Source organism: Rhinolophus sinicus, chromosome 12 (genome assembly GCF_057876585.1).
Source record: "Rhinolophus sinicus isolate RSI-liver-muscle chromosome 12, RSI-T2T, whole genome shotgun sequence".
NCBI lineage: Eukaryota > Metazoa > Chordata > Mammalia > Chiroptera > Rhinolophidae > Rhinolophus > Rhinolophus sinicus.
Window position 1 is genome coordinate 5942321 of NC_142512.1, and position 24797 is coordinate 5967117.

The 24797-nt window shown below is 42.4% G+C and overlaps 1 long non-coding RNA gene across 1 annotated transcript in view; it reads left to right on the forward strand.

Moving 5' to 3' along the window:
• Positions 1 to 10811, forward strand: part of LOC141568810 (uncharacterized) — a 40946-nt gene extending 30135 nt beyond the window's left edge. The window contains exon 3 of the long non-coding RNA XR_012492026.2: positions 9604 to 10811. This is a non-coding gene — a long non-coding RNA (uncharacterized LOC141568810). The remainder of the gene's footprint in view (positions 1 to 9603) is intronic.
• The last annotated feature ends 13986 nt before the right edge of the window (positions 10812 to 24797 follow it).

The window sequence follows — 24797 nt, forward strand, 5'->3', positions numbered from 1 at the left end:
CGCTTAGCCGAGACGGGGTATAGAATCTCCTGGAAGAAAGCCCAGCTCTGCAGAAAACAGGTACAATACTTGGGCTTTGTCATCTCCAAAGGACAGCGGGCCCTCAGCACTGAGTGGAAGAAAGTCATCACCTCTCTCCCTCGGCCCACCAACCGGAGGGCACTCCGTGAGTTCCTTGGGGATGCTGGCTTCTGCCGGATCTGGATTCCTGGCTTTTCGGCAATAGCCTGGCCCTTATATGAGGCTCTAGCTGGTCAAGAAAATGCCCCCATTATATGGACAGAAGATCAAGAAAATGCCTTCCAGCAGCTCAAGAACTCACTTGGACAGGCCCCAGCCCTCGGGTTACCTGATGCTGAGAGGCCATTCCACTTATTCGTCCATGAGAGAGACAAAATAGCCTTAGGACTGCTGGCCCAAACAGTTGGACCATGGCTCTGTCTCACTGCCTACCTCTCAAAGAAATTAGACCCTGTAGCAGCGGGTTGGCCACTATGCCTATGGGCCCTAGCAGCCACTGTGATTCTCATCAAAGAGGCAGACAAGCTCACCTTAGGCCAGAGACTCATAGTTAAAGTACCCCACTCGGTTACCACCTTAATGAACAGTTAAGGACCCCGATGACTGTCAAATGCACGGCTGACTCAGTATCAAGGGCTACTCTTGGAAAACCCTCAGGTCTCATTAGAAACTGTGCGCACCCTGAACCCAGCCACTTTCCTGCCAACCGAGGATGAGGATCCAGAACATGACTGTACAGAAGTTATCAATGAGGTCTTTGCCACCAGACCCGACCTCTGGGACAGCCCACATCCTGACCTGGACCTTACTCTGTATACTGATGGCGGCAGCTTAATGAGGGACAGAAAATGTCACGTGGAGTATGCAATAATCACCACAGACGAGGTACTTGAGGCAGGGGCACTCCCATCGGGGTGGTCAGCCCAATGGGCAGAATTGTGGGCACTAATAAAAGCCCTTACTCTATCTGAGGGCGGGAGAGTCAACATCTGCAGTGACTCTCGGTATGTCTTTGCTACCGTCCACATCCATGGGGCTATATACAAGGAAAGAGGCCTTCTGACCGCGGAGGAAAAAACTATTAAAAATAAACAAGAAATCCTTAAGCTCCTACAAGCCATTTGGCTTCCCCAGCAGGTTGTGGTTATCCATTGTCAGGGCCACCAGAGGGGCAACGAGCCCTCAGCAGTTGGGAACAGGCTCGCCGACACCACGACCAAATCAGCAGCCATGGGAAGCCCTAGTGAACTACTCTTGGTCACTGACACTACTACCATATCCCTCCCGCAGTACACAAAAGAAGAACTCAGATGGGTAAGGTCAGAAGGGGCCACCAGGTTGCCACAAGTGTGGTGGCAACTACCCGACGGAAGACTTTTCATCCGGCCCTGCTGGGTCCTCAAGTAACCGCTGAATACCACAAGTTAACCCACTTAGGAAAAACTGCTCTCGAAGGCCTCCTAGCCCAAGACTTCTACATTAGCCGACTGTCAGCTCTCTGCAAGTCCATCGGAGAACGCTGCCTCACTTGTGCAAAGAACAATCCAAAGTCCGGCCCCAGCCCTATTCCTGGGATCCAAAGGAGTAGAGCTGTGCCTTTTGAAGACCTCGAAGTCGACTTCACAAACATGACAAGCTGCCGCGGTATTAAGTATTTACTGGTCTTGGTCTGTACCTACTCCGGGTGGGTCGAAGCTTTCCCCGCTCAGACTGAAAAAAGCCGCGAAGTAGCTAAAGTCCTCCTCAGGGAAATTATCCCCCGTTACGGGATTCCACTTTCCATACACAGCGACCATGGGCCAGCCTTCATAGCAGAGCTTCTCCAGACGGTAGCCAGAGCCATGGGCATCAACTGGAGGCTCCATACAGCTCACAGACCACAAAGCTCAGGGAAAGTTGAACGCATGAACCGTACCCTCAAGGAGACATAGGCTAAACTCCACCAGGAGACCTCCCTAGGGTGGGTGGACCTCCTACGGCTAGCCGTCCTTCGGGCGCGCTGCACCCCTGCAAATCTGGATTATCTCCCTTTGAAATTATGTTCGGGAGACCCCCCCTCCCCTGCTAACCAGTCTCCCTGGTGACATTCGCCAGCTGGGGTTTTCCAGCCTCCAAAACCAGATGGCCGCGCTAGGCAAGGTCCTCACAGATGTACGTGCTTACATTCTGGAAAGGGCCCCCATTTCCCTCATTACCCCAGTACACCCCTTTACCCCAGGAGATCAGGTCTGGGTTAATTATTGGAAATGCAAACCCCTCCGGCCCAGGTGGACAGGCCCTCATACTGTAATACTCGTTACTCCCACCGCTCTTAAAGTTTCAGGCATTGTCCCATGGATCCATCACACCCGGGTTAAAGGAGCCCAGCCAGAGACTGACGCCTGGACCGCCCGGCCTGTCCACTCCATCTGACCCTCAAGAAACTGCCCATATGAGCCTTGCCGTCATCTGCCCAGCCTCCATCTTCGCTGTTATTGGACTCCTATTGTTTCTAGCCTTTGCTGGTCTCATTGCATCCTCCCCACCAAGCTGGTCACTGCTGGAAAAGGGACTGTTAGGTTCTACTTCCTGTTCTGGGCTGCTTGCCTCCTCTCCCTAACCTGTCTTAGGCAGCAACCATGGTTTGGCTTTTTCTCATACTATCTCTTCCCCGAGAAGAAGTCACGACCTCCCCTTCCTGTCCCTCAGGCTGCCGGGAAAATTTCGTTGGCCATCCAACCTTCTCGTACTTATGTTTCATAGAGACCTCTGTCACCCATCGGGCTACAGCCCGGATCCTTGCCCTATGGGATTATCATCCTCTTAGCTAATATGATGATCTCTAGTTGTTACCAATTACGATCATCAACAGAGGGGACATGATGGAGAAATTGACCTTAAAATGGTTCCCTGCCACGTGGAACTGAGCTAAAATGGTGGCCCCAGTGGAGAGAGAAGTCCTCAGCCTAAGCCCCAGCCAACTTCCGCATAACCCCCTCCAAGCCACACCTTGAGCCAATCACCAGACAACACCTACCCCTTCCCCAACTCAAGGAAGTCCCCAACCCATAAAAACCTGCTCAAAACCTTGCTAGGGGCTCAGTCTTTTGGGGAGGATCCCGCTGAGCCCACCAGCATAATAAAGCTGACTCTCCTAACTCTCTGAGCGCTGCTTGGGTTCTTTCAGATCTTGAATTCTGCAACAGAATGAAACTTGGAGAGAATGTCCCTCCCTAAAATAGGAGTGAGACAACAAGAAAAGAGTAGGAAGGAATGAGTAAAAGGGTGTCCCTCTAGGGAACATAAAAGGGGTGGGTAGCCATGGGGTGAGAAAGTATCCCATCAATGAGCGAGGGAGAGAGCTTGCCCCAAAATTCAGGGAGTGCCAAGTAAGTGGCCCCCATGTCTAGAAGGAAAGAAATGGCCTTATCGGCAACTAGGAGAGTTACCCACGGTTCTGTCATGTGTATGGTGGAGGTGGAGACCTGTGATGGGACCAGGCCCCTTCAATCTTCATTGGTGCTGAGGATCCCCAGGAGGGAAAGATTTTTCCCATCTGTGGGTGCTGTGGCAGGCGTGGTGTTTGGCTGGGCCCAGGAAGTGGATGTTCCTGAGCCTTGAGAGGCTCGAGAGCAATCCGACTCCCAGTAGCCACCATGGCTGCATAGGGGTCAAAGTTTAGTAGGAGGCCTTGGGTTCGGGCAAGAACCACTCCAGTGTCCTGGGAGGCCACATTTAAAGCAGGTACCTGGTTTTAACCTCTGGGGCCAGCCCAGCCTAACGGCCTGGGAAACTGCTACAGCTACCATCTGTAAGGCCTGAGTATGAGCCTGTCTACTCTCCTCATTTCAATTGTTGAAGACCTTAAAGGCCAGTTCTAAAAGATCTGTTTGGGGGACCTTTCTCTAGTTTCTGATGCTTCCTACGAATGTCAGGGGCCAACTAGGAGAATGAAACGCATGGCTAAAACAGCTCTGCCATCTGGAGAGTCAGGATTAATGTTAGTTTAGGTATGTAGGGCCTCTGAAAAGTGGGAGAGAAAAACAGCTGGGTTCTCATGGTGGTCCTGGTAGTTTTCCCTAACTTTTTCATAATTGACAGCTTTCTGAATGGCTGCCTTCATACCCTGAAGGAGACAATTAACCATATGGTCTCTCTTTAGGTGGTCTGGATTGGGCTGGGAATGAGTTTGGTAATTTTCATTAGGATCCTGGGTAGGAATGGCTGTCTCCTCAGGAGGATAGATGCTATTATTTTGGTGATGCATGAAGTCTGCTACTTCCCTAGCTTTTTGAATGATACAATCCTTTTCATCAGAGTTAGTACATGTGGAGAGAATAATATAGATGTCCCGCCAAGTAAGGTTATAGCTAAGGGTGAAGTATTTGAACTCTTTATTAAAGGGGGAAGGATCATAAGAAAAAGAGACTAGCTTAGATTCAGTCTGACTCAGGTCTGTCATTGAGAAAGGGACATGGACCTTCACAGTGCCTTCAGTGCCTGCCACTTTCCTGAGAGGCATCTGAGTAGCTGGGGGTGCGTAAGGTTGCCTGGATTGGGTATGAGAAGGGAGAAACGTCGGGAGCAGGTGGGGCAGTAGTGGAGGAAGCATTAGGTGGTGACGCGGAGGCAGTGGGTTGACACGATGGGGGGATTTGAACTAGCAGAGGTCGGGGGAGGAGAGGAAAAATCAGGGGAGTCAAAAGGATCTGGATCAGGATTAAAAGGTGAGGGCTCTGGAGCAGAGGGAGAGAAGAGGCTGAAGCTAAATCTAAGAGGTGTGATTCACCCTTAGGTGGGAAATTAGACAAGTCCCATCACAGCTCAAAGAAAGCCAGGAGGTAGGGGACCTCACTCCATTTACCCTGCCAGCAGAGGAGGTTGTCTAAATTTTGGAGAACATCAAGGTCAAGAGTTCCTGTAGGTGGCCAGGATTTGCCATTATCAAACTTATATTGTGGCCAGACCACAGTTGAAAAGGAAATAAGGTATTTAGCCTCTAAAATGGGGGTAAAGTCTTCTCTTAATGCGGTCCAAAAGGATCTCCAAAGGGGAGTCCCTGGGGTAAGAGGAAGAGCCACAGCTCATAATGAAGGAAGGGAATGGGGGCAAAAGGAGGTAAAGTCTGGACCCTCTTAATCACCCGGAAGGAAAAGGGAAAACTGCAGGGTGTCCCGCTGTCGGTTTCCTCAGGTCTGCTGGAGGGGAAGAATGCAGACCAGGGCAGGCGTCCCTGCCAATGGCTGACCCAGGGCCCTGGCCCCAGGAGACGGTCAGGCCTAGCACTAGGTCTTGTATTGGTTGGCAAATCTGACTGAGTCAGAGGGTGAAAGACGAAAGACTTACCTAAGTCGTCCGCTGAAGAGTAAACGAAGGTGGCTCCCCATATGGGCCACCAAATTGTTAGGCATGGCCAGAGGGATGAGTCACAGAAGACCAAAATTAATCTATTAGAATTTGTTTGGCGTGTTTGAGCTGCAGGAGGTCAGGCTAGAGAAGACCATAACCTCTCTGAGCAAAAAGAGGAGGGGGTAAACGAAGTTGTTCCCTCTTCAATACTTCAGGGGGTTTTCGTTGCATTGTCTCTAGTAACAAAGAGTTTGGGGTCATGACCAAGTCCTCCAGCTCCACAACCTGGCCCCCGCGCCTCCATCCAAACTGCCCAGACCCACCCACGCCCGCTGATCACAAGCCTCTAGGAGACATACAAAGTACAAAACAAGACAGGATTAGATGGTTTCTACATTCCAGGTGGCTTCTCCAGGCCTAAGGCAAACACAAACTGGCAGGTACAAGGTACAAAGCAAGAAAAGATGACTTCTAAGATAAGAAGTTTCCTGTTTCTGGCCTAAATATGTCCTAACACTCCCCTGTTGTAGTTGAGCCTTGGTTGCTGTTTGTATGTCAGTGGGAGGGAATGACCCTCAGGCTGATCAGTTGTGAGAACTGGCCTTGCTACAGTGGAGTAGTTGTGAAGCAGAATTCACTTTAGCAGAGCACTGATGCCTGGCCAGTCTGCCCTTTGTGTGTGCCATCCTCCAAGGCATCCAGGTGGTGCTCAGGCTCAGTCTCAAGCCATTAACCAGGGATGCTGGCCCTAGGGTGTTCTGGGAGGGGCCCCACTGCAGGCCAATTTTAGCCACAGCCAGTGCCTGCCTGGGGACACATGGAATGAGCGACAAAACAATCCGCAGATGGCCGCCACCCATGTCGGGCAAGGACGTGCCTGGGAGAGGCTAAACTGCAAACCAAGGCTGGATGCTGCTAGTGCCAGGCTTGGGTCTACTTAGCAAAAGGGATGGTGCAGGCTGAGGCCAGATGCTGTTTGTTTGGGGGTTGTGAATCTTTGAGAGATTTTACGAAAGTCCAAAGCATGAGCCAAACAGGCTGTTTGTAAGGAAAAACTACTGGAAGTAGCTTGGGTGGACCTGACATTTGGGCCGGGCAGGGTTTCAGGGAATAACCAGGGTTGGGCAAATGGTATTAGCTAGGTTGATGGAGACTCAGATATGGCACTTGCCCAAGTCTGCATGCTGGGAGGCAGGAGGGCTCAACAAAGTAACAATGCCCTCTGCCAGCACATCTGTCTGGAAGAAAGCTGCCCCTCCAGCCCTCGCTGGAACAGACAGTTCAGTTTCTCCCCATATGTTCCTGGAAACTTTCAAGCTGAGAGACTCTGTCAGTGAGTAAGTAAATCCTCATTACAATGCCATATGAGGCATTTACTGTTATTTTCCACATTTTTACAGATAAAGAAACTGGGACCCAGGGAAGATAATTTGTCCAAATTTAAGGGAGTATTTGGATAAGATTTGATCCCAGAGGGCTCCCTTCAGAGTTCATGTCCTTAATCGTAATGTTATGCTGCCTCTCAGCTATATCACTGCTTTTATTTTGTGAAGGTTAAAACCATTGAATTATGTTCAGTAATCATTATTGAGTCTTTCATGTTTTAAGCTTGCCTGAAAATCTGGAAACTAATAACCAATATTTATGATATCGTAATGTTTGAAAATATCATTATTTACAGACTTAAGTGATGGTCTTAATTCAGATATGAAGGAAATGTAATCCCAATAGTCACTAAAACTCTCCCACTGGAAAGAGACTTTTATAAGTAAAAGATGAACTGGGTTTTTTTTCCCTTGCTTTCATTAGTTAGTCAAAATCATACCATATCTTAGTTTGCTTCATATTTAGGCCATGACATTTCCCACAGAATTTTTAAGGTGTTACTCTATGTTTTTCTGGCATTCAGAGTTACTATTGTGAAGTCTAATCTGAATCTGGTTCTTGTTCCTTTGAAACAATATGATTTTTCTCTTTGAAAATTTTACCATGTATTTCTTTAGCCATGTAGTTCTGGAATTTCACAAGGTGTATTTTTCTGAGGGTAGTTTTTTTACTTTACCTGCTTGTTTGCACTTACTACACCCTTTCAGTGTGAAGACTTTCTCAACTCTGAAAAGTTTTAAAAATATTCTTTCCCCATTTTCTGTACTTTTTTTCTATTCTCTCTTTTTAAGTTTCCTATTAGGTGGAGGTTGACCTCCTGGGCTTTTAACCTTTTTCTTCAAAAAAACAAAACAGAACAAAAAAACCCTCTTTTTCTTTTTGCTATTGATTTTTTCTTGTTTCATTTTTAATTTCCAATGACTCTTTTTTTTTCTCTTATAATTCCTTCTTCATAGGGACCTGTTCTTGTTTTGTGTTACATTACCTTTTTAATATCTTAGGATGCTAAGTCAAACCTTCAAACATTATCCTCTGTTCCTTGAATCATTTCTTTCTTTCCTCTGAGGTCAGTTGTTCTTTAATTTAACTTTTTCTTTTTTTGCAGAAATGTTCTTTTATTTTCCTCAAAGGTATGGTAATCCTTATTAGTCTATTTGTACTTATGAATGAATGAATGAATGAATGAATGAATGAATACATTGATTTATAAAATAAATGAATACATGGCTTTCCTGTCTAGTTATTTGGGGATTTTTCTTCAACAGACCTTTCCCCTGAATGAGAAAGACAAGTCAGGAGATGAGTATGGTATCTATCAGGCGGTATCTATCAAGTGATATCTTCATTTTAGGGTCTATGGGTGAGGTGCAGGGAGCAGACAATCTGACCTCCTCGCCTGCCAACCCTCCCTACCTCTCATGTCCCATGCATCCCCCAAGACAAAACAAGAAGGGTTTGGTTCTAAGGTGCTTATACCACATAGGGAGCTCTTCCACTTTGCTTTTCTATTTCAGTCCAGTCTTTCTCTGTGCTGTGAGTCTGAGAGGGAGATCCAGATGGGTAATGGGGTCAGGTCCAGTCATGCCATTTGTAGCCCTCTAGTGAATCTTTCCAAGTACTACTCATCTCTGCCTTATTGATGGACCTAAAACTTCAAGCCTCCTGGGGCTCCACTGGGAAGATAAAACAGGATCCAGCCTTCTCCTGTTTGTCTCCTAGACATTGGCTTCTTGTAGTTCTACCCCAGGATCATGGTACCTATTTTTCCTCTTCCAGAAGTTGGTCTGCTCTCTTATTCTCAGTGTTGTTAATGAATTTCTTTTCTGTTAAGCATATTTTTTGATATTTTAATGGTATTATAGGAGGGAAAGGAAGTAAGCATATAAGCCAGCCATTCATCTTGAATCGAAAACCAATTATTTATACTTTGGGTGCACAAGTTTTGTAAAATTGTATATAGTCATTGTTTTTCAAGTTCTTAATCTTAAAATTTAATATATATATATTTTTTACCAACTCGCTTTAAGCTAGTTCTCAAAACAGTAACAAATTAGAAGGCTTTTGGGAGGATGATGTTTCTAATATGAACAAGAAGTTAAAACTGACATATAAATTATTAAAAGCAGACATAAGAGCTAATACCAAAGTTTTCTGTACAACCCATGTTACCCAAACAGCCCTGAGGGCAATACTGTATTACAGGATAACAATAGAGGGTCAAAAGAATAACTCTGAAGGTTGAATAATGTTCTGTTTAAGAAACAAGCAAGCTTATAGCTTCAGATTTGCATAATCAATTATTAAAATAAAGTTTTGTCATCTGAAAGGACATATTTCAATTTACTATGTAATCAGACATGGAATATTGGATACATAATGTATTGTTATAGAGTCAAGTTTCATCAACGTTTGTTGAGTCTCTAAAGTGTGCCTGGCTTTGTTCTAAGTGCTTTTTCACATGGTTCATTTAATTTCTGCAAGTTATTTATATATTTATATTTACAATGCATTAAGTCTTATCTTGTAGACTGTAGCTAGGTTGAATTAAGTCTTGATAGTATGTGTTTAGCCCACAAAGGAGATGCTTTACCCTCAAATCCAGTATCATTAAGAGATTCTACTCTGATACCTTTGATACAGATAGCAACTGGGGCAGCCATGATGCTTCTTTAGAAATGAAGAAATTGTGTATCAGCAAGGCTGGGGAATTTGTTTACAGTCACACAATTAGGATGTAATGGGACCAATTCTAAAACCCAGATTTCAGACTCTATCTAGGGTTTCCATGCAGTTAGACCCTAGTGCACTAATATTCTAATTTTCAGGCCCTCTAACTTCTCCTTGTGATTTGTGATTGTTCATTCTTAGATACCTGTTGGCTTTGGTATAGCAGCCAGTGTTCGAGTGGGCAATGCTTTGAGGGCAGGAAATACTGAACAGGCTTGACACTCCAGCATCACTGTTATCCCCTGTGCAGGTGAGTAAAGCACTTCTTCTGTCTGGCATCCATATTGGGTTTCATCTGATAAGTTAAAATATACTTATCAGAATTTCTCTAGGAATTGACGTACATATATAAATGCAACTAAAATCTTTATTGCTATTTCCAGTTTATTGAGTTAAAGCTTCTAATTATGATTTTCTATTATTAGATACCAACTAAATAATGTTATGTTAGGTAGTACTGAAATTGTTTCAGAGGCAATTATTACCACATGCAGGCTTATTTTCTGACCAAAATATATGTGACAAGTTCTCCATGTTCCTGGACCACTGTGCCCTCTGAGATTTTTAATGTTCTAGAATCTGAGCAATTAGAGAAGCTTCTGATTGCATTGACATCTTATTGAGCATCTTTTCTCTGAGTATCCCTTAGAAAAAGAGAATAATCTCACCTTAATTACTTTTTTCACAGACAACAAGAAGAAACACTATTTAAATTATTACATTTCTTAAATCATCAACCTAAATATCTCATGAGAAGTCAGTACTAGGATTTATCACACTCTAGAGAATTTTAATTTCCTGTTGCTTTTTCTATATTGTCCAGGTGTTTGCTCACTTGTAGTGGGTGTCTTACTCGCAGCTTCGAAGAATATGATTGCCTATGTATTTACCAGTAACAAGTATGTACCATCTTCTAGAAAAATGTTTGTAGTTTTATGCTTTCTTTCTTCACTATACTTTTCTGAGTCTGAGAGGTGAGTAGTATTTTACTTCACAATAAAATGTGTATCCAAGAATGAGAACCAGAGTACTAAATTGGAATGGATTTAAATGAAGGAAACCCACGGAGATCATCCCCATTTCCTCCGATACCCAGTTTACTTATTTATCAAACCTGAGTGGGATTTCTCTTGTGTTTAATGCTGGTTTTGCTCATAAATACACAGAAAAAGCACATGGAATATCCTCATCTCCAGAAAGTCACCTCCCAGTTCTGGGCAAACTGACAGCATGCATGCCTGAATCAAAAGGGCAGAATTTGCATAAATCACTGACCCAATCTTAAGTTGAATTTTATTGCATTTTTTGTAATTATATGTTTTTATAATTATTTAGATACAACAAAGTGTCTTTCGAATAAATCAAATGCTCTTTACGAAAAAGCTTCAATAATTTGCACTAGTTGCCTCAGATTACTCTTAAGAAATTCCATTTTATTATTTTTAAGTGTGCTCTCCTAGTTTCATCTGACTTCATTGGTTTTAGACCAATACATAAACATATTTGTGTAAAGTCTTAGGACTAAAGAGATGGTCATATGGAATAATATGGACTGGATTTACCCTCTTACATTAAACAACTAAAAACTGGACAAAATCTGTATTTTTAAAATTGGTTTTCAGACACTGGACAACAGGCATCACAGAATAGGAATCCCTGAGAGGAGAAACGAATGATTGCCCCAGTTTATGAGGATTGCTCCTATGATTGCCCCACCTTATCAGGAGGCAGTTTCTAGGCCATAGCACAGCTGGGGATCCTGGCAAAGCCCCTCTGTCTCCCTAGGTTGAGGAAATGGAGTTGGGAATTTGGGAATGCCATATGGCTGGAGTTCACAAGACAAAATACTGAAGGGGAGTGAGCTTTGAAGATCTGCAGAGGGTTTCCCTTGAATCTTCAGTTGTCTGCTGAGCCACTCATGTACAAGTTGTGATCAAAAGATACAGTGAATGTTTAAATAAGAATAATTTATTACAGTAAAAGACACATTGCCATTAATCCCCCTTAAAATACTCCCCTTCACTTTGAACACACTTATCCTATCATTCTTGCCACTTTCTGAAGCAGTTCTGGAAGTCTTGTTTCATGAGTGTCTTTATTTCATCCTCCATCATGACAATGCTCTGTATCACACATCACTTCTGGCATGGCAATTTCTGTCGAATAAAAACATTATGGTGTGTCCTCATCCACCTAATTCACCAGACCTGGCACCATGTGACTTCTGGCTCTTCTCCAAAGTCAAAATGACCACGGAAAAAAAAAACATTTTGAATTGATTCAGGACATCAAGGCAGCCACACAGTGCAACTAAAGACACTCATGGAAAAGGATTTTCAGAATTACTTCAGAAAGTGGCAAGGATGATGGGATAAGTGTGTTTGAAGAGCAGGGGAGTGTTGTGAGGGGCATTAATGGAAATGTGTCTTTTACTGTAATAATTTTTTTAATTTAAACATTCACTGTATTTTTTTTAATCACACCTCGTATATGAGGATACTATTTGAGGCCGGTGCATGGGGGGTGGGGGACACCTGAAAGGAGCAGGCAGAACAATTCCTGAAGCTCCCAAAGAGCTGGTAAGAGTTTGTGTTTCCACCAGGCAGAATGAACAAAACCTTGTAATGCATGGGACAACTGGTTCTCAGAAAGATCTTGCCTCAATAGTGGAGGAAAATTAACCCTAGAATGAAGGCTACTCTAGGCCCACCTAACAAAGTTTAAAAGCAAAGTTTGAAAGGATCAGACTGCTTCCAAGAAAGTTAACTGCATCACAGCTCAAAATTATTTAAAATAATACAAGAACATGCAGTACTCACGGTGGCCAGGTGGCTCAGTTGGTTAGAGCGCGAGCTCTCAACAACAAGGTTGCCAGTTCAATTCCCACATGGGATGGTGGGCTGTGCCCCCTGCAACTAAAGATTGAAAACAGTGACTGGACTTGGAGCTAAGCTGCACCCTCCACAACTAGATGAAGGACAATGACTTGGAGCTGATGGGCCCTGGAGAAACACACTGTTCCCCAATATTCCCCAATAAAATTTATTTTTAAAAAATGCAGTACTCAACAAAATAAAATCCACAATTTCTGCATCTATTTAAAAGTTACCAGGTATATGAAGAAGCAAGAAACTAAAATTTATAATGAGGAGGAATATCAATCAATTGAAACTGACCCATAAATGAAACATGATAAAATTAGTACACAGGGAAATTAAAAGTTTTTATAACTATACTTTGTAGTTTTAAAAAGATAGATAAAAATCTGAGCATGTTAAGGTAAGACATCAAAGATTAAAAAATACAACAACAAACTGAACTTACAAGGCTGAAAAAAAAGGTCTGAGATGAAAATACATTGGGTGAGATAAAAAACAGACACAGTAGAAGAAAAGATTAATGAACTTGAAGATGTAGCAATAGTATATATCCTAAATGAAATGCAGATAGAAAACGACTGGAAAAATATGAATGGAGCAGCAGTGAGCTATAATTGACCAAAAAAAAAAAGCAGATAATTAAAGTTCTCAATGCAGAAGAGAGAGAAGAGGGGACAGAAAAAATATATGAAGAAATTTCTTAGAGAAGTTTCAAGATGGCGGATTAAGTAAACACTATGCCTGCTGCCTCCCAGGATTACACCAAAATTACAACTTAATTATAGAATTATTAACCACAAGAATCATCTGAAGACTAGATAAACAGAACCCCTATAACTAAGTATATAAATAAGAGGCCACATTGACTGGTAGGAGGGGCAGAGACATGAAACAGGCTGACCCCAAACCCACAGATAATGGTTGAATATCGGTAGGGACACCTCAGTGGCAGAGGACCCCCTGAAAAGAGAGAAGTCTAAGCCCCATGCTGGGCTCCCCAGCCCAGGGGTCCCGTGCCAAGAAAAGGAGTCCCCACAACATCTGGCAGTGAAAATCAGTGAGGACTCTGTTCATCCCAGTGAGACAGAAGGAGGCAGGACACCCAGATAGCCTCTTAAAGGGCCAGCACACAGATTCACTTGCTTGCAAACACTCACCTGGGCTCCAGTGGAGGGGCAGCAACTTGAGAGGCACCAAAGACATACAGGGAAAGACTGAGCTAGTGTGGCTTCAGGGCAAGGGCTGCAGGTACAGCTGCCATTGTCCCTATGTGGAGCCTGCCTCACATATAGCCAACAAGAGGCTTTAACATCTTTTCTATGTTAAACCTTTCCCAAAGGGGCCAAATCTGAGACCGAATTAGTCTGGTAGAATCTGCGTGTGTGTGCCACCTTGGTGATGCCCTGGATCCCTACTCTGCCCAGCTAGTGCTTTATCATCAGGGGTGCTCTCGGCTTCTGGGTGGCTGGTTTTGGAAGCCTTTTACAGCAGCAGAAGGCCCACAGTGGTCTGGGGAATTTTCGGTGGCGGACAGTCAGCCACAACTTGCACTGAAGCCTCTCTTGGACAGCTCTTGGTGATCAGTGGGCCTGAGTCAAACAGTGGTGGCTGTGGTTTTCTCAGGGCATTTGTGAAGTGGTCACAGGCCTGGCATGGGTGTAAGACCTGAATCTGCATTACCTTTGTAAAAACCACCAGCCACACCTCACGACTCCCTGGGACCCTGCCCCACCCAGCTCGTACTGTATCACCAGGGACACTGTCAACAATGGATCAACCAGCCCTGCCCATGCACCTAAGAGGTTCTCTAAATAGAGAGCCTTGCAGACTTCCAGCTGAGGGCAACAGGTCTAGGGGGCCTTGGGCCTTCTGCTAAGCTGCCCCAGGCCTAATACTGGTGGTAGCTGGCCTTGGTTCACAGCAAGGCCACCACGCACACCTCCAGGTCCAGAACAGGCAGCAACCAATCACACACAGCTTTGTAGCTCCTACCAGATAGCTTTGGACTGGTCACACGCAAGGTTGAAATTGGCCTGCACAGGAGCCCCTCCCACAAGACACCAGAAAAAACAAACATAGAGGTCAGCTTCAAACCACAGCAGAGCACTACCTGGTTAGCCCCACAAGTGGCACACCCAAAGGGTGGTCTCAACAGACACAAGAGCCTGCTGGGGGTAAATCCCCCTCTGAGGCGTCAGCTCCCACATAGCAGCTCATATACTGTGTGGATAGCCAATCCTCACAGCCAGTCAGCCTGGGAGTCAGTCCTATCCCCTAATGCACCAAAAGCAATCAAGGCTCAATTGCAACAGGAGGATACACACAAAGGACACTCCTGGAACACATGCACAGGTGATCAGGGAGAGTGCATTACTGGACGACATTACTACGTAAGACCACTTGGCAAAGACTGAGAGACATAGAATGTCTATCTAATACATAGAAGAAAACAGAGAGAGGCAGCCAGAATTAGGAAACAAAAGCACATGTGCCAAATAAAAGAACAGGAGAAGCTTCCAGAAAAAGAACTAAATGAAATAGAGACAACCAACCTACCAAAGACACTGGTTATAAGAATGCTTAAGGAACTTAATGAGGACTTCAACAGAGAGATAGTGATCATAAAGAAGGACATAGAAACCATAAAAAAAAAAGAGCCAGTTAGAAATAAAGAATAAAATAACTGAAATGAAGAATACACTAGAAGGAATCAACAGAAAATTAGATGAAATAGGGGATTGAATCACTGATTTAGAAAATAACATAGCAGAAAACATCCAATCAGAACAACAAAAATATAAAGGAATTAAAAAAAAAAAAGACATTTGAAGGGACCTTTGGGTCATCAAGTTTAACAACACTTGCATCATAGGAGTACTAGAAGGAAAAGAGAGGAAGAAAGGGATTGAGAACCTATTTGAAGAAAGAATGATGGAAAACTTCTCCAACTGGCAAAGGAAACAAATATACAAGCCTAGGAAGTACAGAGAGTCCCAACCAAGATGAACCCAAACAGGCCCACACTACGACACATTATAATTAAAATGGCAGAGATTAAAGACAAAGAGAATCCTAAAAGCAGCAAGCAAAAGACAACTAGTTACTTTCAATGGAGCTCCTGTAAGATTGTCAGCTGATGCAGTCGGAGAGAAAATAAAACATTCTACATACACGTACTGGAAAACAAAAGAAAAACCTCTTCCAATCAACCTGTTGCAAAACCCACTCCTGTAGATGTCTAGGAAGAGACCCCAACAGCTCAGAAAGAAAGTGAAAAGTCTCCAGAAAATGAACTTAACGATATGGAAATATGTGACTTAAATGACAGAGAATTCAAGATCGCAGTTCTGAAAAACTCAACAAGATGCAAGAAAACACAGAAAGACAGTTTAATGAACTCAGAAACACAATCAAAGGACAGCATGAGCATTTTACCAAAGAGATTGAAATTTTAAAAAAGAACCAAATAGAATTTCTGGAGATTAAGCTCAATAGAAGAAATTAAGAATGAAATAACCAGCTTAGGTAGTAGAGTTGACCAGATGGAGGAAAGAATCAGTGACATGGAAGGTACAAATCTGGAAATGACACGGATGGAAGAAAAAAGAGACTTGAGACTTAAAAAAAATGAAAGAACTCTACAAGAATGTGACGGGCCAGCCGCCACGAGTCGATCAGTACCTGAATGGGGGAGTGGGAATGAAATAAAAGACACACACAAATGCTAATGCGGCCGGTCTTCAGTCATGCTGAAACCCTGAGTTTATTATCTCTAACCAATATATACAATTTGAGTACGTGCAGTTAAACGAAGAAGATATGCATTATCTCAGTGAAAGTAAATCTTTCCAGCCTCAACCTTACTTTGACATAGAAGATACAAGGTCACTGAAACTCACAAAAGTAAATATCTCAAGGAGACAGAATCTACTAATTGTCCAGAAAGCCCTTAGTTTTCTGTGTCTGGGAACTGGCCGTTTTCACCACATTCCTCAGTAGCCGTTAGGCGCCTCTCAGATAAGGCAGAGGCAATGTTATGGGGGCAGAAACCGAGCCAGTCTGCAAGGTTCAGGGCTGCAAGAAACCATGGCTCCCCACATCTCCCCCTTTTTTATTTTATAAAAGCAAAGTCCATCCAGCCAGGATGGCGAGGTGACGGTGCCTGACTTAGGCATCCCAGGACGCCTGCCTCAACTTACCCGTCATTGGTACTCATATTTTATTAATACAAGCCCTGTCTTAGGTGTTGAAGCGGCTCCCAAGTATTTGCCCGTCGTTGACTAACCCGCCTCTCTAAATGCATGGGGGAGAAAGACTTAAGGCTTCGCCTTAAGCTCAAGCTAATGGATGTCAGCTCGTAAGTCTAACATCCTGCTGATGAAACATCTGATGAGGATGGGGAGTAGGCACAGAACCAAGCAGACACAGATGTTCAATGTAAGAAATATCATAACAGAATGGGTAATATAAGGCATTGAGGGCAAAACACTCCTAAGAACATCAACAAACTCAGAGGCAGCCTGAGCTGCATCAAATTTTAAGGGTTCAGCTTCTCTCATACTTTGAATTTCATCATGAAGCCAGCTTTCTTTTATACACACAGAAACAAGAAGGTTACATAAAGCGGCTGAGGCAGCAAGTACAGATTAGTTACGTTTTCTCAAAGTTTGACCCTGACTGTTCTTAGACCTTTAGATATTTTCCCATTCCCAGGGCAGCAGGTGTCTGTTTGTTCTTTATGCTTATCGGAGTTTCCCTTAGCGATCCTCCCAAACTCTGCTTGAAGTTACATTCTCTTAACCCTTAATGCTCCAGCTCCCTACATATCCCCCTTTTTTATTTTTTATTTTTGAGATCGTGTCTGGCTTAGGTAGTCAGTACAGACATTTTTACTTACCCGTCATTGGATATCAATCATCAAAGCGATCGACTCCTGTCTTAGGTTGTAAAAACGCTTACTGATCATTACCCGTCATTGGCTACCGATCTCCTTTGAGGAAAGCCAGAGACAGCAGTGGCTTTTCCCAGGCAGGGGGAAGGGGAGGCAAGGCTCCTTTTTGGATCTTTTAAGGCAGCTCATTGGGGGTCCCCACTCGGTTTTGCCTGGCTTAGGTTGTATCTCCCGTGAGATATCTTACCCGTCTTTGGCTGCAAACCATCTTTTGGGGACCAGACAGAGAGACATAAGGTGTAAAATATAGAGATAAGCAAAGTTTCTAAAAAGACACAGTCTTACAGGCTCTTCTTTCCTTAAGGAAAGACATGGGGGGACAGTCGGCTAGGCTGTTGTGTGACTGCATCTCCCCCTTTTTTGTTTTTGAAGCATGAGAAACACAGAACGTGCAGTTGTTTTATTTATAGCCTGTCGGAGGGCTATTTGTCCACATCTGAGGACTATGTAAAACAAACAGAACAATAAACAGAATAGCAATATCCCCAGCAAAACCTCTACCCAAAGTCTTTATCCATTTAACAGGGTTTAAAGTGGAAAGTCCTTCTGCAGCTGCGGAAAGTGAGAGCTTTTTCACACCCTAGGGGCGTGGATGGGTATCTATAGATGTCTTCTCTTCTGTGGGCTGTCGCTCATGGTATGGTTTAACACCGACCAGGAATTCACAAAGGTTTTTTTTCCGGACCTGGAGAAATACAAGCAAAGCCTCTTTTCTGTGTTATCTCGTGGGGAGAAGTAGGATCAGCTTTTTTACGTAATATTTTAAACAAAGGTTGTAATTTACCGGTTGTCAACCGCAACTGAGGTCTAATCTAGTTAATGTCTCCCAGTAGCTTTTGGAAATCATTTAATGTTTTTAAACAATCTCGCCGGATTTGTATTTTTTGAGACACAATGGCCTGAGGCATTAAACAATATCCCAGATAAGAGTAAGGAGGCACTTGTTGAATTTTTTCTGGGGCTATAACTAGCCCATAATTGAGGAGTTTTTTTTGTAAGTGAGCAAAAGCAGCAAGCAACTTTGGTTCACAAGAGTGGGCATGAAGTATGTCATCCATGTAGTGGATGATGTAAATATCTGAAAATGTCCTTTAGGTAGGTTTTATTGCAGCTGATACAAATTTTTGATATTATGTAGGGCTATTAGCCATACCCTGTGGTAGCACTAGCCAATGATATCTCTTAAAAGGTTTTTGTAAATTAACAGAAGGAACACTGAAAGCAAATCTAGGGCAGTCATCAGGATTTAAAGGTATAGTATAAAAACAATCTTTTCAGTCCAAAGCAATTTTATATGTGTTTTTTGGTATGGCTGCAGGACAGGGCAAGCCTGGCTGTAAGGCTCCCATTAATTCCATGGTTTTATTAACCTTTTTTAAATCTTGTAATAATCTCTATCTACCAGATTTTTTCTTAATAACAAAAATGGGAGAATTCCAGGGAGAATTGGAGGAAGCAATGTGTCCCTTTTTAAGTTGGTCCTGTACTAGCAGCTTGTAAAATCTTTTGTAGGGGGGACCTTTGATCTTTTATGCCTGATAATTGTCTGATTGTCACAGGGGCTACAACAGGGGCCTCAGGCTGTGGATCTAGCCCTGCAACTACACTTGGAGGAGAGCTTAATTGTAACCTAGGCTTCTATTTTGATTGAGATTTTAATAAAGGCCCAGTCTGTTGAGCCTGGACTAATTGCATTTGAACAGAGAGGGAAGTGAGTGCAGCTTGTAATCTTTGCACCTCTGCTTCCAAGGGGGATCTTTACCCCGAGGATTCCATTGATTTCTAAAAGGAATCTGGGGACTCCGAGGACAATTTCCTCCATCCACAGCAACTTTAAGCTCAATCAGCTGTCCCTGAATCTTTTTTAGCTGATCTGCAAAAGAAAGTGTAGTGCCTGCAGGTTGTCTGCCTTCTTGAGCCATAGCCACCAAAGGAGGGTATTTGTTCCTATTATATTTGGCTGCTTCATCCTCTAAGTCTTCCTGATCCTGAGGGTCTAAATCTTCCCAGTCCTCGATCGGAGGTTCCTGATAAATAGGCTCTGTATCTTTAAAACGTTCTTCTATGGGTTTGGCTTCCTCCCCCTTTTCTCTCTCTGCCAGAGAAGCGGCAGATGAAAGAATTTCTTCATTGCCAGCTTGTTTTACTTTCTCTAGCTTACAGCTCTTACGCCTGAGATCTAAACAATCTCTAATCAAGGTCCACAACCCGAATGTTTCTACAGGGATCTGCTGAGGTCCGTGGGCAGCATAATAATCTTGTAACTGCTCTCCCACTTTCTCCCAAGTTTCCAGACTGACAGTGCCTTCTTCTGGAAACCATGGACAAACTTCTTTTACAAATTCTAAAAACTTATCTAACTGTTCTCTGCTCACCCGACTGCCACGGGCGGCAAGCAATTTCTTAAGTCCTCTAACATACAGGTCCTTGCTGCTAGCGTGACCCATCCTTCACCCTAACTCGGCCCTTCTTTCAAACAAAGAAAACACTCTGATGCCCGTCTGGCCGTGCCCCTCGCGGAGCTAAATCTGTGTTGGCTAAGGCGCTCCGGTATAAACCCCCGGACAGGTGGACAGAAGTCCAGTCGCCGTTATGCCGTATGACAGAACCGGAACCGCAGATTAGGGCCCAATCAAGCTCCGTGACAAGAAGTCGTGGAACTATCACTCACTCACACATTCATTCGACCGAGGGGTATTGTGCCTTACTCACCACGCATCCACTGATAAGCTCTCTACGAGCTGGGCCCTTGCCACGCGGTGTTCCTCACTGTTACCCCCGTATTCAGGTCCCTGTTCGGGCGCCAAGTGTGACGGGCCAGCCGCCACGAGTCGATCAGTACCTGAATGGGGGAGTGGGAATGAAATAAAAGACACACACAAATGCTAATGCGGCCGGTCTTCAGTCATGCTGAAGCCCTGAGTTTATTATCTCTAACCAATATATACAATTTGAGTACGTGCAGTTAAACGAAGAAGATATGCATTATCTCAGTGAAAGTAAATCTTTCCAGCCTCAACCTTACTTTGACATAGAAGATACAAGGTCACTGAAACTCACAAAAGTAAATATCTCAAGGAGACAGAATCTACTAATTGTCCAGAAAGCCCTTAGTTTTCTGTGTCTGGGAACTGGCCGTTTTCACCACATTCCTCAGTAGCCGTTAGGCGCCTCTCAGATAAGGCAGAGGCAATGCTATGGGGGCAGAAACCGAGCCAGTCTGCAAGGTTCAGGGCTGCAAGAAACCATGGCTCCCCACACAAGAACTTTCTGACTCCATCAGAAAGAACAATATAAGAATAATGGGCATACCAGAAGGAGAAGAAAGAGAGAAAGGAACAGAGAGTATATTCAAACTAATAGTCGATGAGAACTTCCCAAACTTGTGGAAAGAACTGGATCCTCGAATCCAAGAAGCAAATAGAACACCTAATTACCTCAATCCCAACAGGCCTTCTCCAAGATACATTGTATTGAAGCTGTCAAAAATCAACGACAAAGAAAGAATCCTCAAGGCAGCAAGGGGATAGAAGATGGTAACCTACAAAGGAAAGTCAATTAGATTATCATCAGATTTCTCAGCAAAAACTCTACAAACCAGGAGAGAGTGGAATCAAATATTCAAACTATTAAAAGAGAGAAATTATGAGCCAAGAATAATATATCCAACAAAGATATCCTTTAGATACAAAGGAGGAATAAAGACCTTTCCAGACATACAGAAGCTGAGGGAATTTTCTAATACACGACCTGCACTACAAGAAACACTAAAGGAGGCTATTCAACTACCATCAACAGGGACAATTTGTGGCAACCAAGACATAAAAAGGGGGTGAGTAAAGGCCTGAACAGGAATATGGGAATGGAGAAAGTAAGCGTGCTGAAGAAAATGGAACACTCTAAATATCAGACTTTCTTTTACATAAACTTACGGGTAACCACTCAAAAAAATCCAGAACTGAAATATATACTGTAATAAAAGAAGAAACAGAGGGAAACATCATAGAATACCACCACACAGAAATAATAGACAACAACAAAAAGGCAAAGAAACAATGGAGATACAGTCTTACCAGAAAACTAAAGATAGAATGATAGGAAATCCTCACATATCAATAATCACCCTAAATGTAAATGGACTGAACTCACCAATAAAAAGACACAGAGTAGCAGATTGGATCATAAAACTAAACCCAACCATATGCTGTCTCCAAGAGACGCATCTCAGCTACAAGGACAAGCATAGACTCAAAGTGAAAGGGTGGAAATTGACACTCCAAGCAAATGGTATCCAGAGAATATCAGGTGTAGCTATACTGATATCAGATGAAACAGACTTCAGGGTGAAAAAGGTAGCAAGAGACAAAGATGGACATTTCATAATGGTAAAGGGGACTATACAACAAGAAGACATAACAGTCATCAATATTTATGCCCCCAATCAGGGAGCACCGAAATATACAAGCAACTACCAACAGAACTAAAGGGAGAAATTGACCAAAACACAATTATACTAAGGGACCTAAATACGTTATTGACAGCTATGGATAGATCATCCAAACAGAAAATAAATAATGAAATAGCAGCCCTAAATAACACATTAGATGAAATGAACATAACTGACATATATAGAGAACTTCATCCTAAAACATCAGACTATATATTTTTTTCTAGTGTACATGGAACATTCTCAAGGATAGACCATATATTGGGACATAAAACTAAACTCAGCAAATTTAAGAAGATTGAAACCATACCAACCATATTCTCTGATCACAAGGCTTTGAAATTGGATATCAACTGCAAAAAGAAAGCATGAAAAATCACAAATACATGGAGATTAAACAACATACTTTTAAAGAACGACCGGGTCAAAGAAGAAATTAGAGGCGAGCTCTAAAGATACATAGAAACAAATGACAATGAAAATACATCCTACCAAAATTTTGGGGATGCAGTGAAAGCAGTTTTAAGAAGGAAATTTATATCATTACAGGCCTATCTCAAGAAACAAGAAAAATCCCAAATAAGTAACTTCACATTACACCTTAAAGAACTAGAAAAAGAAGAACAAATGAAACCCAAGGTCAGCAGAAGAAACGAAATAATAAAAATTAGAGCAGAACTAAATGAAATAGAGAACAAAAAGACAATAGAAAAAATTAATGTGACAAAGAGCTGGTTCTTTGAAAACATTACCAAAATTGACAAACCCTTGGCTAGGCTCACTAAAATAAAAAGAGAGAAGACACTAATAAACAAAATCAGAAATGAAAAATGGGAAGTTATCACGGATGCCACAGAAATACAAAGGATCATCCAAGAATATGCCACCAAATTCAATAACCTAGTAGAAATGGACAAGTTCTTGGAAACATATAGCCCTCCTAGGCTGAACCATGAAGAACTGGAAAATCTAAATAGACCGATCATCAGTAAGGAAATTGAATCAGTCATCCAAAACCTTCCCAAAAGCAAAAGTCTGGAACCAGATGGCTTCACTGGCAAATACTACCAAACCTTCAAAGAGGATCTAATACCAATCTTGCTCAAACTCTTCCAAAAAATTGAAGAAGAGACAGTACTCCCTAACTTATTTTATGAGGCCAACATTACCCTGATACCAAAACCTGATAAGGACAACACAAAAAAAGAGAACTACAGACTAATATCTCTGATGAATACAGATGCAAAAATCCTAAACAAAATTCTAGCAAATCGAATGCAACAATGCATTAAAAAGATTATTCATCAGGACCAAGTGGGGTTCAGCTCAGGGGCACAAGGATGGTTCAATATATGCAAATCTATCAATGTGATGTATCACATAAACAAAATAAAGGACAAAAATCATATGATTATATCAATTGATGCAGAAAAAGCATTTGACAAAATACAACATCCATTTATGATTAAAACACTTAATAAAATAGGTATAGAAGGAAAATACCTTAACATAATAAAGGCCGTCTATGACAAACCCTCAGTTAATCTCATAATTAACAGTGAAAAACTGAAGCCCTTTGCTCTACGTTCAGGAACATGACAGGGCTGTCCTCTGTCACCTCTGCTTTTCAGCATAGTATTGGAAGTCCTTGCCAGAGCAATCAGGCAAGAGAAAGAAATAAAAGGCATCAAATTGGGAATGAAGAAGTTAAATTGTTACTCTGCAGATGACATGATGCTATATATAGAAAACCCTAAAGACTCCACCAAAAAGCCATTAGAAACAATCAACGAATACAGTAAAGTTGCCAGCTACAAAATCAACGTACAAAAGTCCATTGCATTCCTATATACTAACAATGAAATCTCAGGGGGAAAAAAAATAAAAAAAACAATTCCTTTTGCAATTGCAGCAAAAAGAATAAAATACCTAGGAATAAACTTAACCAAGGATGTGAAAGACCTATATGCTAAAACTACAAGATATTTTTAAAAGAAATTGAAGAAGACACAAAGAAATGGAAAGACATTCCGTGCTCATGGATTGGAAGAATTAACATAGTTAAAATGGCCATATTACCCAAAGCAATATACAGATTTAATGCAATCCCCATCAAAATCCCAATGGCATTTTTTAAAGAAATAGAACCAAAAAAATCATCAGATTTGTTTGGAACCACAAAAGACCCCAAATAGCCAAAACAATCTTAAGAAAAAAGAACAATGCAGGGAGGTATCACACTCCCTGACTTTAGCTTGTACTATACGGCAACAATAATCAAAACAGCATGGTATTGGCAGAAAAACAGACATGTAGTCCAATGGAATAGAATTGAGAACTCAGAAATAAAACCACATAAATATGGACAGATAATTTTTGACAAAGACGCAAAAAACATACAATGGAGAAAAGACAGCCTCTTCAATAAATGGTGCTGGGAGAATTGGAAAGCTACATGCAAAAGAATGCTATCTGTCACCATGCACCAAAATTAATTCAAAATGGATCAAAGACTTAAGCATAAGACCTGAAACAATAAACTTCATAGCAGAAAACATAGGTACTAAACTTATGGACCTTGGGCTCAATGAGCATTTTATGAATTTGACTCCAAAGGCAAGGGAAGTAAAAGCTAAAATAAATGAATGGGACTATATGAAACTTAAAAGCTTGTGCACAGCAAAAGAAACCATTGACAAAATAAAGAAGCAACCATCTGAATGGGAGAAGATTTTTGCAAACAATGCCTCTGATAAGGGGCTAATATCCAAAATATACAAGGAACTCATGCAACTCAACAACAACAAAAAAAAACAAATAACCAAACTTGAAAAATGGGCAGAGGACCTGAAGAGACATTTCTCCAAAGAGGACATACAAATGGCAAATAGACATATGAAAAAATGCTCAACATCACTAATTATCAGAGAAATGCAAATAAAAACCACAATGAGATATCACCTCACCCCATTTAGAATGGCTACCATCAACAAGACAAATAGTAACAAGTGTTGGAGAGGCTGTGGAGAAAAAGGAACCCTCATACACTGTTGGTCGG